The 14029-nt window shown below is 45.9% G+C and overlaps 1 protein-coding gene and 1 non-coding gene across 4 annotated transcripts in view; one reads left to right on the plus strand and one right to left on the minus strand.

The window, feature by feature from the left end:
- The window catches only part of Bcl9 (B cell CLL/lymphoma 9), an 86838-nt gene that overhangs the window by 62455 nt on the left and 10354 nt on the right, over positions 1–14029 (minus strand). The window lies entirely within an intron of this gene.
- Positions 6897–6982, plus strand: LOC113457288. The gene has a single exon (XR_003377913.1). It is a non-coding gene; the product is annotated as a small nucleolar RNA SNORD71 (small nucleolar RNA).

A 14029-nucleotide genomic window follows, 5' to 3' on the forward strand; every position in this document is an offset into this window, starting at 1 on the left:
GAGCCTGTCCTGGAACTAGCTCTTGTAGACCAGGCTGGTCTCGAACTCACAGAGATCCTCCTGCCTCTGCCTCCCGAGTGCTGGGATTAAAGGCAGGCGCCACCACCAAGAAAAAGACCAGAGGATGGAGCTGGGCCTGGGGAGTTTATTCCAGTTCTGTGTTACTGAGTACTCCAGCTCCGAGGCATCCGGCCTTAGCACGGGTGAGGCCACAGAGGTGCAAAGCAAGGGTGTGCACGTTCTCCTGCCAGCACGAGCCCAGCAGTCCCAGGGACCCAGCGTGAGGAAGAAAGTCGGTTGGCAAAGCAGGCAGTCGGAGTTGCGTCTCAGGCAATGTTTCTTCCTTAGCAGATGGTATTAGGAGTCCAGCAAGAGGGACAGACACCTCTGCCACCTACAGTGACACCGAGAGCAGCACTGAAGAGATGTCTGGATGGAGTGGGCAAACTCATCACTTTAGGGTTAAGTTTTCTCACGCTGAAAAGTTAGGATGTTGGAAGAGACAATAGCTAACGTCCTTCCAGCTCTTGTTATTCTATGGTTTCATCTTAAGAAGTCCTGATGGTTGGGGCTGGAGAGATGGCTCAGTAGCTAAGAATACTGACTGCTCATCCAGAGGACCCAGGTTCAATTCCCAGCACCCACACGACAGCGCACGACGGCCTGTAACTCCAAGATCTGACACTTTCACACAGACATACATGCAGGCAAAACACCAAAGCACATAAAACAAAAAATAATAAATCAAAACAACAACAACAAAAGAAGTCCTGATGGTTTGGTCACAATAACTGAACTTAGAGTTGGCTAGAAGACATACTTCTGGTCGATAAAAGGAAGACCCATTCTGAGTGTGGGTGACACCACCTGGAGTCCCAGAAAGATGAAAAAGGAGAAAGCAACCAACACAAGCACTCATGAGTCTGCTTCCTCACTGCAGGGGACTGTGACCAGCACTCACTGCAGGGGACTGTGACCAGCACTCACTGCAGGGGACTGTGACCAGCACTCACTGCAGGGGGACTGTGACCAGCACTCACTGCAGGGGGACTGTGACCAGCACTCACTGCAGGGGGACTGTGACCAGCACTCACTGCAGGGGACTGTGACCAGCACTCATGTGTCTGCTCCTCACTGCAGGGGGATTGTTCTAGCCTCTTATGCTCCTGCCTTCTCTCCGGCTATTCTGGACTTTATCCCTTCCTTAACTGCTTTTATTCGGGGTCTGTGACAGCAGTGAGGACAAGTAGCTAATGAGGAGCAAATGGAAGGTGTTTGTCAACCTAGTAACAGCATGTTGGTTTTCATTATGGCTATAAGGTTATGAAAAATGGTATTTGAAAAACTCCACCAAGGTCCTGTCTGCTAGATTTTTTCATAAATGTGGACATATTCCCTACATGTGCTGTCCAATATGAGAGCCACTGACTACATTAGGCTATATCAATATTTAAAATAAAGGCAATATGGCTAAGATCCTGATATTTAATATCTAATTTCATCCTAATTATTTTACACTTCAGTGGCTCTATGTGGCCAGCGACTGACTACCATGCTAGACAGGACAAACATCCAGGTACCAGGCACCAGGTACAGAGATCAAAGACGACGGCCAAGGGTGGAGGGCGGCTTGGGGGTGAAGCATGAAGGCAGGCATGGGTTTGATTTAGGTAGTTCACAAAGAGCGCAATTGCCGGTTTAGGTCTTCTAAAGAGGACACTCACATTTTGTGATGAAGACAGTGGTAATAGGCTCTTTGCTGCTACACAGAACTTTATGCCCTGCAGAGGGCTCTCTTGGGGTGTGGTTTGAACCTCCGTGTAGCTCTGCGCCGCAGAAAACAAGTAAATCTAGACTCGGATATTTGCCTAAGGCCACAGACTTCAAAGAGTGAGGAAGGAATATTCGGAACCAAGCTCGAGACTTCATTTTTCTCTAGTTCCTTTCCACAGACAAGATGACTTCTAAGCCCCGCCCCCAAGCCCCACCCACCCACCATCACCTCCCCAGCCCACCTCCCCCTCCAGCTCCCACCTCTACCCCGGCCCTTCTCCGTGGAAACAGCAGCCCATTTCCGTGGAAACAGCAGCCCATTATAAAACGTGTTTAAATATAAGAAGGAAGCCATGAGGAAAGGCAAGGGACAGGAGGGCCTTCTGACAAAGAACTGAAGCCTGAAGTAATCAAGACTCAAGAGAGAAAGGGTGAAAAACTAAGTCCCCACTAAGCACTGTGAGCAGCTGTCCACGTAAAAGCCAGCATTCCCCCGTCCTTTGGTTTGAAACCAGATTGTGTCCCAAGGCTTCTGGCTGTTTCCAAAAGTCACAGTCCCTTCAGAAAGAAAAGTCTGTCCCCCACCGCACTGAGCATGCTGCAAAGGACTTCAGCACATGGCTCTGGGACCACTCAGGCCGAACTTGAACACCAGACCTGACGCTCTTCGAGGTATGTGCTACGTTAGTCTCGGCTTCCTCCATTGCAAAAGCAGGAGTCGCTTTCTTCCGTCTTACATGGTCATGGGATGCATTAACGGAGACATACTGCGAAGCCCGGGGGCATAGTGTTTGTGAGTGGTAGTTATTAATATTTTACACGACCTAGGCACTGCAGATTCGTGTGGATTCTAAAATAGGACCCGCAGAAACTACTTTCAGACAAGGTAGCCTGGAAAAGATCCCCACAAGACAAAGGGCCTTGGCTTGGAAATCGAAGGTGAACGCGAAGGGATGTCTGCAGGTTCTAAACAGTTGCTGGTAGGATCTCTTGACTTTTCATCTCTGCGTGCAAGGATGTCAAACTTTGTTCTCCCTCCCCTCAAGGTCTAGCCCTACACATGTAAGTACTTTTGTCTAATTTACCTGAATGCTGCGACTTAGAACTGCATGTACCCTGCACACAGAGATCCCTCTTGTTCACACTGATTAGCTGTCCAGTACCTGGTATGTACTGGGTGGTTTTTGTTTTGTTCGTTGTTTTTTTTTTTCCTGTTGTTGATGTTTGTTTTGTTTCTTAGATTTATTTTCATTTTGTGTGTCTGACTGCTTCGCTGCCTTTCTGTCCTTCACTTGCATGCACTGCCTGTGGAAGCCAGAAGAGGGCGTAAGATCTGCTTGAGACTGGGGTTCTGGACAGTCGCGAGCCACTGGGAATTGAACCTAAGTCCTCTGAAAGAGCAGTCAGTGCTCTTAAACACCGACCTACTACAGACTGTGTAGGGTAAGTTCTGTGCCGAATAACAGAGAGGGAAAGGACGTGGCAGTGTCCGCGAGTGACAAATGACCTATTAGGAAAGGCCTCCATGAAGAGGTGACAGTGGAGCCTGCTAAGGAGAGCCAGCCCTGTGAAGATCAGAGGGCAGAAAGCTATGGACAGGGAAGGTCGGAAATGCAAAGGCCCTGAGGCGGAAATGAACTTGGCTGGTGCGTTTGAGGGGCCGAAAAGGCTGAAGTTGAAGCACTGAGGGTTAAGAGATGAGGTAGGAGCAAAGCCGGGCAGGTATATGGGGTTTATGCCAGGCCACGGGAAGGAGTCTGGATTTTGTTCTAAATGCAGTGAGGGCCATTTGGACATTAAGCGGGAGAACAATGAGATCTACGCTGCCTTTTTAAAAGATTACTCTTAATCCAGCTACCTTCTGTCTGGACTCATGCGTGTGGACAAGTGCTCTCCTGGAGGCTCCCGAGAGCATCCCCACGCTGCCAGTTACCTGCCTGTGTCTCCCCACCCCCGTGCAAGCTGTTGCTGCATCTCAGCACGTTCCTCAGCCTTGTTCCCAGAGTGTGGACTTCCCTTTGTACAGCCAACACTCCGATGCCAGCCGGCCCTTGAGTAAAGGGTCGTTTGAGTCGTCCTCCTGTTTAAGAACTTTCAATAGCTCTCCAGCGCCCAGGAAACCAAACAGCAACTCTCTCACCCTCCACCGAGAAGATCCCAACTCAGTTGGTCCACTTTTCTCTACATTCACCTGCATGCATCCTGTAGCGACTTGCACGCTCCTGTAGCGACTTGCACGCTCCTGTAGCAACTTGCACGCATCCTGTAGTGACTTGGCCTTCTTGGGCATGGCTTGTTTATACTTGAGCAGTTTTCTGGCTCGGCACTGACACTTCCCCCAGTTATGTCGGCTGGCATCCTGTGCTATGCATTCTCTGGGGTCCAGTGATGCTGTCTCTCCTGGATGGGTTCTCTGCTCTTGCCGATCATATGTGGTCCTTCCGCAGGACTTTACCTGAGCCCATTTAAAGCATTTGCTGCTTTCTTCCGTGTGTTATAGCTGTCTGTGTGCATGCGTCACTCCCCTCCTAAGCCAGTGTTTCGAGGATGGGGACAGAATCCTAGTCCCTCTTTCTGCCTGTTAGTATCTAGCATTCAGGAGGGGTTTGATAAACACATGCGGAATGAACTGGTGAGCAAATGAACAAACACACAAACAGATCCTAAAATTCGCCTTTGGGCCACGTGGCTCAATTTGGTGATTTTAGAAAGTTGTGGATAACGATAAAAGGGAGTGAGGAGAGGTGGCCTTCTAATCTTTACAACGGTGTTTTCAGGGCTGGGGGACCACAACAAGCATGGAAATCGTTCTCCATCATCTTCCATGGATGGCAGGAAGGGCCACCTGGGAGTTGCAGAGAATTACACACTGTGCCCACAGTGCCCTAGGACCCGGGTTCCGGTGTCTGCGGCTCCCGCTACTCACAGTCCTTCCATTCTAATTTAGTGGGTTTCTGGGAAATAATGTAAAACCAGTTCTCGCAGCAATTAATTTTGAGTCGAGCAGATCCTTTCCAGAAAAAAAGAAGAAGAAAAGGATAAAAGTTTCAGCTAATTCCCTGATTCTTCGGTCTTGTATTAGCATTCCTGAAAGCCTGAATTAGTGTGGTGGGGTTTACCTCAATCAATAGAGCTGCAGAGTTCATTTATCTTAAGTGACTTTACTTTGGAGAGAGGTGCTGATGAGCAGAGGGTGGGTAGCGCCTCTCTGGGAGGGACAAGGCTGGGCTTTCCTCCTTTGCCACCCCTTGCCTTATGCAAAGACCTTGACTCTTTAGGAATAAGACAGGAACTCCATATCCCTGTGGCTATTGAAATCCCACATACTTCTAGTACGTTGTTTAGTTGCAAGCCATCTGTTATTAATTATGTCTGAGAATCACAAAGAACCAATGAAGAGCTCCTTGCCATTGCTACTTTTTAAAAGCTTAAAATACCCAGCCCAGAAGGTTAAGATCACCCACGATAGTTCCTTTGGTGAGAAAGAAACCTGGCGGTTGCTGCTTCCTGCACGAGCTGTCTCACCTTGGACGCTCACCTATCCTATATCTCTCTTGCCTACCGACGACCTTGTTGAAATAGATGGTGTTTGTGTGTACGGTGCTTACATTCATTTTCCCATCTCTAATTTCACACGGGTGACTTAGTCTGAAATTTGCAGCTAAACCAGCATGGCTCAGTGAAGGACGCCTGTTGCGGAATATTAGTTTAAGATGTGTTACATTTGTTTATGCTGTGGAATATTTGCTTAATGATGCAAAGATGTGTTGCATTTTTTTATGTTGCATTTGTTTAACTCTGTAAAGCTGTGTCACCTTGCCTGTCTACAACACCTGATTGGTCTGATAAAGAGCTGAACGGCCAATAACTAGGCAGGAGAGAGAACTAGGCGGGGCTGGCGGGCAGAGAGAATAAAGAAGGAGGATCAAGAAAAGGAGAGGAGAGAGCTGGAAAGATGGCTCAGTGGTTAAGTTAAGAGCATTGCCTGCTCTTCCAAAGGTCCTGAGTTCAATTCCTGGCAACCACATGGTGGCTCACAACCACCTGTAATGAGGTCTGGTGCCATCTTCTGGCCTGCAGACATACACACAGACAGAATATTGTATACATAATAAATAAATAACTACTTTAAAAAAAAAGGAGAGGAGGATACCAGAAGGCAAACCACCCAGTCACGTGACTACGCAACCAGTCACAGAGTAAGAAGTAAAGAAAGGTATATAGAATAGAGAAAGGCAAAAGCCCAGAGTCAAAAGGATAATTTAAGAAAAGCTGGCTAGAAACAAGCCGAGCTAAGGCCAGGCATTCATAAGTAAGAGTAAGTCTCCATGTATTTACTTGGGAGCTGGGTGGCGGGTCCCCAAAGAATTAAAAACAAAACAAAACTAAAACAACAACAACAAAAAAAACTACAGACATTCTTCCTGACTGATTTCTAGAAGGTTCTACTGAGTATGCATATGAGTATGTATTCATTTCCAAGAGTTTAGTAACCAACTTTTTACCAGGTTTGTCATCTTTGGGTTCTAATTCCTGGTCTTTCTTTTTATTTCAAGACAGGTTCTCACCATATACCTTGGCTGTCTGGGAATTCACCGTGTGGACCAGGCTAGCCTTGAACTCACAGAGACCTGCCTGCCTTTGCCCCCTAAGTGCTGGGACTAAAGGAGTGTGCCATTACACCTGACCAAATTCCTGGTTTTACAACCCAACTATTGTTCCATAGCCCAGGAAGTCCCCTCAGTAATCTTTTTCAAGAACGATTGTACTACTTTTGTATTTCAGAGTATTAATAGGAAGGTAAGCATTGGGTTCTGTTCTCGAAGATGAGTGAGGGGTCCACTCTCCTGCCATTGACTCTCACTCCTGGGCGTCCTGAGAGAGCTGTCGCCAGTTAAATCGGAAGGGCACACCTGGTATACGCACGCTTCAAGCGACTCCTGTGGCATGAGAGATGTATGGCATCTGTCACTCTCCCACACTGGCTGGAGAATATGAGGGGTGACAGCTGAGTCAGGCGATCTGATCAATTAACACCTACAAGATTCTTCTAATGTTCCAAGCCCACCCCGCTCCATTTAAATAGCAAGGATTTGGTTAAAGCTATAAAAGACTTTTTTGGATAGATCATTAGAAGATGAAAAATAGGGATGATCTTTGGCTAAACATCACATCACAAAGCTGACACTTAAGCTGCTGACAGAATTTTTAGAAAATTCTCATTTAAGAGAACTATAAAATTGGGGCCGGTACCGGGCATTGGTGGTGCACACCCTTAATCCCAGCTCTTGGGAGGCAGAGGCCAGTGGATCTCTGAGAACTCGAGGCCAGCCTGGTCTACAAAGTGAGTTCCAGGACAGCCACGGCGGTTGCAAAGAGAAATCCTGTCTCGAGAAACTTTAAAAATAAATATAGAAATAAATAAAGGCAGAGAGACAGCTCAGTAGTTAAGAGCATTTGCTGCTCTTCTAGAGGACCCGGGTTGGATTCCCAGTACTGCATGGTGACTCACGAACTGTCTGTAATTCCAGTTCCAGGGTCTATGACACCCTCTTCTGGTTTCCATTGGGACCAGGCTCATATATGGTACACATGTGCACACAACACACACACACACACACGCGCGCGCACACACACACACACACACACACACAGGCAAAACACTCATACACATAAAATAAAAATAAACTATATATATATATATATATATATATATATATATATATATATATATATATATATATATTTTGTATTGGCTTTTTCAAGACAGAGTTTCTGTGTAGTCCTGGCTGTCCTAGAACTCGCTCCGTAGATCAGGCTGGCCTTAAATTCAGAGGTCTGTGTGCCTCTGCCTCCTGAGTGCTGGGATTAAAAGTGTGCACTACCACCACCCAACATTGAAAAAAATCTATTTTTTTAAGTTCTTTCATCTTTTTTCTTTCTTTCTTTTCATTGTTTTTATTGAGCTATTTATTCTTCTCTGCTCCTCTCCCCTCCCCTTCTACCCTCTACCGTGGTCCCCAGGCACCCAATTTACTCAGGAGATCTTGTCTTTCTACTTCCCATGTAGATTAGATCCACGTATGTGTCTCATAGGGTTCTCTTTGTTGTCTAGGTTCACTGGGATTGTGAATTGTAGGCTGGTTTGAAAACATATTTTTTAAAGAACTCTATAAAATTGGAAGAAAGGCTACCAAAACCAAGCAAGCAAAACCAAAACAAACGACTCTCAAAATGTCAAATCTGAGGCTCAGGAGTTAAGAGAGGATAAAACTCTTACAGAGGGCCTGAGTTTGTTTCCCAGAGCTCACGTGAGACTAAAAACCTGTAACTCCAGCTCCAGGAGATCAGGAGTCTCTGGCCTCTTCAGCCACACCTCTGACCTCAGGCCTTGTAAGGGAGAGCCAGGTGAATCTGTGAGGCCAGCCTGGTCTGTGTAGTGGGTGCCAGGCCGGCCAGAGTTACATAGTGAGAACCTATCTCAAAAAAAAAAAAAAAAGGCAATTCATATTCAAAGGACTTATTAAACATACAGACGGGCATTCGAGATGTACTCAGCACACTGTTATCCACTTTTCCTCTTCTAGAGTCATTTCACAACCTGTTGAAGGAAAGACAGGCCCTCCAGAGCCAATCAGTGAAAGTGGCCTGCAGATCCCCGGTCCGGAGAATCGAGGAGACAGGTTACATCCATCTGATCTTACATGCATTTCCATTCTGTCTGCACACACGGGCATGTGTGTGTGCGTACACTTAGATGGAATATGTATATGCTTTCTCATCTCATTTTTCCTATGGTCATGTAAACATTCTGTAATGTTCCAACTGTGCTCACTCCGTATATTTTGGTTCAGATTGAAACTCATTTGTTGAATACAAGCCTAAATGTGTTATCTGCTTTTATTTTGGGAAACAGGCTCTGCCTGCCGTCACCAACACTCTACCCCCATCTTCCCAACCAATCCCGTAGCACAGAATGTCTTTGTCAGGTTTAATAGCCTTCAGGTTTGGCTTTTCTCTCCTGTGCTCCATTAATGACGTCTCTCTTTGGCACAAAAGCATACAATAAACTAGATATTGCAAGGATGCATCGATAGGGGAGATTTTTTTTTTCTCGGCCCGACTGGCCCTGAACATAAGCATCAAAGAGGCTTTTTGCCGCCGGTCACCATGTTGGAAGTACAGATTTTTTCCCCACGTAAGAACATTCCTAATCCCTTGTGAAATGTTATAAAGTGTTGTCTCGCTGTTGTTTTATAGAAGTGAGTTACCTAGGTGAATTTCATAGTGCACGGAATCCACTCCTTAATATCTGCTTTACATCGTTCAGTTATCTAAATGCACGCGTGAACGAATCCTGCAGCAACATTAGAAACTCATTTGCTAGCTCTTTCCACACAGTAGCTTGAAGCTCGGCATCCCTACCAGAGGGTATACAGTGGCCAAACTGAGTTTAGGTTTGTCCTGTTAGCTGCTTGGTTAGCCAATGTTCAGCGAGGGCCCAATATGTACTCATAACTATGCTGGCTTCTGGGAATTACTACAGAGATGAAAGTTAGACCTTCAAGGAACTCAGCTTTCAGGGCAGAAGTATGAGACAGAAGCCATGCTGAGCAGGGGCACTCTCAAGTGATGACACATGGCTAATTCATCTGTGGCCTCCATTGCCTCTTTTGATGTCTATACATCGAAGGCCTGTGGTCTGCTGAGCCATCTCTGCTAGTAATAGGCTACCCTGGGACACCTGCCCTCTGCAGGAGCTGCCTGCTCACCAAGAGTCCATGTTTACAAACTATCTGCACCGATTCTTCACATTAGAATAGCTATATGATTCAATTAAATGTACTGAAATAATGAAACAGAGATGCAGAAAAGAAATCATGTCTATAGCTCTAAGTATGAGATAGGCATTTGGAGTGAATTACTCAAAGTTTAGCATGGTGGAGCAGTGGCCAAGACAGCACTTGCTATGGCAGGGCGGTGGTGGCGCACGTCTTTAATTCCAGCACTAGGGAGGCAGAGGCAGGTGGATCTCTGAGTTGGAATTGAGGCCAGCGTGGTTTACAAAGTGAGTTCTAGGACAGCCAAGGCTACTTAGAGAAACTCTGTCTTAAAAAACAAAAAAACAAACAAACAAACAAAAAAAAAACGAGGAGAGAAAGAGAGAGAGAATACTGTTCTATAGAGAAGCAGAGTTCAGTTCCTAAGTTACATGATTCAGAGCCTCCTGAAACTCCAGCTCCAGGGGATCTGATGCTTCCGGCCTCCTGGGATACTCGTGTGCACACCGCCTCCCAACACATCACACACACATGCATACACACACAACTAAAAGTCAATGGTGTGCTGTCAGCAGTGTGGGAAGGCCAGCTGTGAAACATCATCACATCTGGAAAAACTCGATGGCTTCTCAAACTGCTTTCAGATACCACTCCACTTTGAAGACAAGAGGGGTAAAAAAACCACTGCGTAAATGTCAACTCTGTGACTTACACAAGGGTTAAGGACCAGGGTTCTCCCTAAAGACAAAGTGTTGGCCCACATCAGGACCCCAAGGGATGTTTTAAGTTAAAATAAAGGCTTCAGGAATGGTTCCATTGTCTTGTATGACTCCGGGTTTAACAAGCTTGTGTAACTTAATCACTGACTAGTATTTGAATTGGGCTTAGGGGCTTCCACACTTAGCAACATGATATGTTCAGGACTACAACCAGGGGTGCCTAGGCGGATATGCTGGGCTTCTAGGGAAGAGAAGGCTCTGGGCTTGAGGGGAGAGTGAGTCCTGACTGGGTGCTGAGGAACAGGGCGGGAGCTTCAAGAAAACTATGAAATTTCTCAGCGGGGGAGCCAGAGCCACCTAGCTCCATTTTCTAAACTCTGTAAGTCACCCCATAGGCCAGCGGCATAGGCGTCCTCTTTACTCTGTGGCTGCTCTCCATTCTAAAGCGAGTCACTAAGGCCTCGGTGCCTCTATTTGAAAGATGAGGAGAATGGTGGTTGCTGCCTTGCTGGGTTGTTGGGAAGATTATGTGAGATGACCTTAAAATGAACGGAAAACGTATGCAAACACCTCTCCAGGTTCCCCGGGAGCCAGGGGATAGGATGTGGAAGATGCTTCTGAAGATGACGGGCATTCTTCATTCATCTTCAGAAACCTCCTCCCAAGAGCAGAAGAAGCAGGACACTGAGTGAAGGGACTATGCGGGATGAGACCTAGGCGCTAGGACCATGCCAGCTCCCGAGGCTGGCATGTTGAACGAGAAGCTGGCACAGCCATCCTCAACACAGGGGTACAGCTCACCAGCATTTCCAACCAGCTCATGTAGTTCTTCCAACAGGCTTAGGCGTGGGGACAGAAGTCAAGCACATCACTCAAGGTTGTGTAGGTGACGGATGGAGAGCAGGGACTGGAATTCAGGCCTCCTGCTGGTATATGGCACAGGTAGCCGGCTACACCAGGCTGCCTTTCCCATGGCTGTCCACTTCACAATCCCTGGGCTGTTGGGCCTTACATTTGCCCATTTGTTAAGACTGTGCTGGGGTGGGATGCTACTGCTAATGGCTAAAATGAAGGTTGGAGATAATCGGGGATTTCAATTATCCTGCCTATCTCTGACCTCCATTACCAAAGATAATCAGAAGCTAGCTCTAGCCATTTTCTGAAACTTTCATTAATTTTAAATAAATTTATACAATGTCATCGCCCCCCCCCCCACCCTCTTTACCCAAATTAAAATGTCCTTGTCTTTTCAGTCTCTCATTACAGGCAAATCCCTTGCATGTCTTTGAGACTGTCTGTTGTTTTCCTTTGGATCCTTTGTAATTCTGCTTTGTTGTCTCTGAAATGAAAGGACCCGGTGCTGAATTCTGATTTTAAGGTGAAGTCATAACATCAATGTATATCATTAAAATGTTTTATTGTAATTACAGAAATAGTCAATGCCAAATTACATGCACTATATTATTTTCTGCATTCTTCTTTATTCCATTCTCAAAGTTAATGCGGCCTATTATATCTCATTCATCCTTCTGACTGCGGCTCACAGCGAGCAGATGTCTCCATTGAGCTATCCACAATGAATCTGAGATCCTTTTCCTGCGCACTTTACAAGTAGAGTAATTCCGAGCCCATCAGCGAGTATGAGCGGCTTCAATTGTTCCGCCCAGTGTACATCAGCTTGCACTTGTCTGCATAAAATTTCAAAGAATCATAGATATTAAAGATGGAAGGGGTCGGTTAGTTTATGAAGCCTGTGCACTCTGCCTGCAAAGGCGAGCAAAAGAAGCAATCTGGTCACTTCACACTGTTTTGCTGGTGCTTATGAATAATTACAATGAATAGGTACAGCGTGCAATCCCTTTCATCCTGAAATCATTGACATTTTTTGTTTGTTTGTTTGTTTGTTTGTTACTGGGGTCTCACTCTGTAGCCCAGGATGGCCTGGTACTTGTTATGTAGCCCAGGTTGGCTTCAAATTCATGGCAACTCCCCTGCCTTAGCTTCTGAGTATTGATAATATAGGCATGGGCTACCATGCCTGGTTTAAGATACTCCCTCATCCAAAAGAGAATTGAAGTCCAGGCATCCAGGTTACAGTGCCCAAAGCCAAGCCCACCAAGGCAAAAAAAAAAAAAAAAAAAAAAATCAATTTGGTTGAGCTCAATAAACAATTTTGAATACCACTTGCTAGTCAGGGCTACTCTGTCATGGTCTGTGGGATGGATGCACAGGGGGACAGAACCTAAAATCCTTCTGTGTTTTCTATTTCTGCAATAAACACCACGACCCAAAAGCAACTTGGGGAAGAGAGGGTTTATTTATCATCCACATCCCAGGTCATAGTTCATCACTGAAGGCAGTCAGGGCAGGAACCTGGAGGCAGGAACTGAACAGAAGCCATGGAGGAGCACTGCTTAATGGCTTGTTCCCTATGACGTGAACCATTTGCTTTCTTATATAACCCACGGACCACCTGCTAGGAATGGCACTGTCCATAATGTCTTCCTGTGTCAATGATTAATCGAGAAAATGGCCCACTGATTTGTCTACAGACCATCCAATGGGGACATTTCCTCAGGTGAGATCCCTTCTTCCTGGAGCTGTGTCAAGTTGACAAAAAACTAACCAGCGGCACAGCGGCCCTTCTGTGTTGCCCAGGAGCGATCCGTAGTGGTAACAACACAAAGTTGTTTTGGCCACTCGAAAGAGAATAGATGTCATGGGTGTGCTGGTACCACAGCTCTGCTACCTCTAGGAATTGAGGAAGATGGCATTTGGGTTGGGTCTTTGGAAGACAGAAAGAGCATAATGTTCATCAACCAAAGTCCAGGGAGAGGAGACTTGAGCAGAGGACCCACCAACCCAATGAAGAGCGCACCCTTGAGTTTCTGTCTCATCGTACTGACTATGTCAGTGAACTGAGTCCGAACACAGCACATGTCTACATGGTGGACGCTTTGAACTAGATTAGCAACTCAATTTAATCAACAACCTAAAACAATCCGAATATACAGACCAACAATCACAAGTATACTTACAGAGACAACACAGGGTATCTTAAAATCAGTACTATCTTTAAATAGAAAATCCAGAAAACCTGGGGTGAAATGTAACGAAAATTGAGAGTTTCTAACTTCAGACTAAAATCTCTAACCAAACAACAGGTAAATAGAGCGATGACTATTTACCTATTTATAGTGGTTGAGAGCGCTCGTTCTTGAAGAAGAACCCCGTTTCCCAGCGCCCACATGGCAGCTCACAACCATTTGTATCTCCAGTTTCAGAGAATCCAGCACTCTCTTCTGACCTCCAAGGGAACCAGGCAGACACAGAGCACACAGACATTCATGAGAGCACAACACTCACAAATAAACCTTAGAACAAGAAGAGGAAGATGGAGGAGGAGGAGGAAGATAAATGACTTGCCAGATTCCTCCAGGACTTCCTTAGTGCCGTGACTCCACAGGCTGACACACCGTTTGGGCCCTGGGCAGCTGCAGCACAGCTTTGGGAGCCCCAAACTTGAAAGCATAGAATGGAAGAGTCCATTTTCTGACTCCATTAAAGGTATCTACCTAAGTGCAGACTGGGGAAATACCGCTACGTCACATGATTATCAGGAGTGGATATTTCTCTATTTTCCCTCAAAGAACCTAATCTTTGAAAACACAACACACGTATTACGTGCTCACTATATTGCAGTATAAAGTTAGCTATTTGATGCTATCTTTATTTGTTTTTTTTTTTTTTTTTTTT

Source organism: Microtus ochrogaster, chromosome 21, assembly GCF_000317375.1.
Source record: "Microtus ochrogaster isolate Prairie Vole_2 chromosome 21, MicOch1.0, whole genome shotgun sequence".
NCBI lineage: Eukaryota > Metazoa > Chordata > Mammalia > Rodentia > Cricetidae > Microtus > Microtus ochrogaster.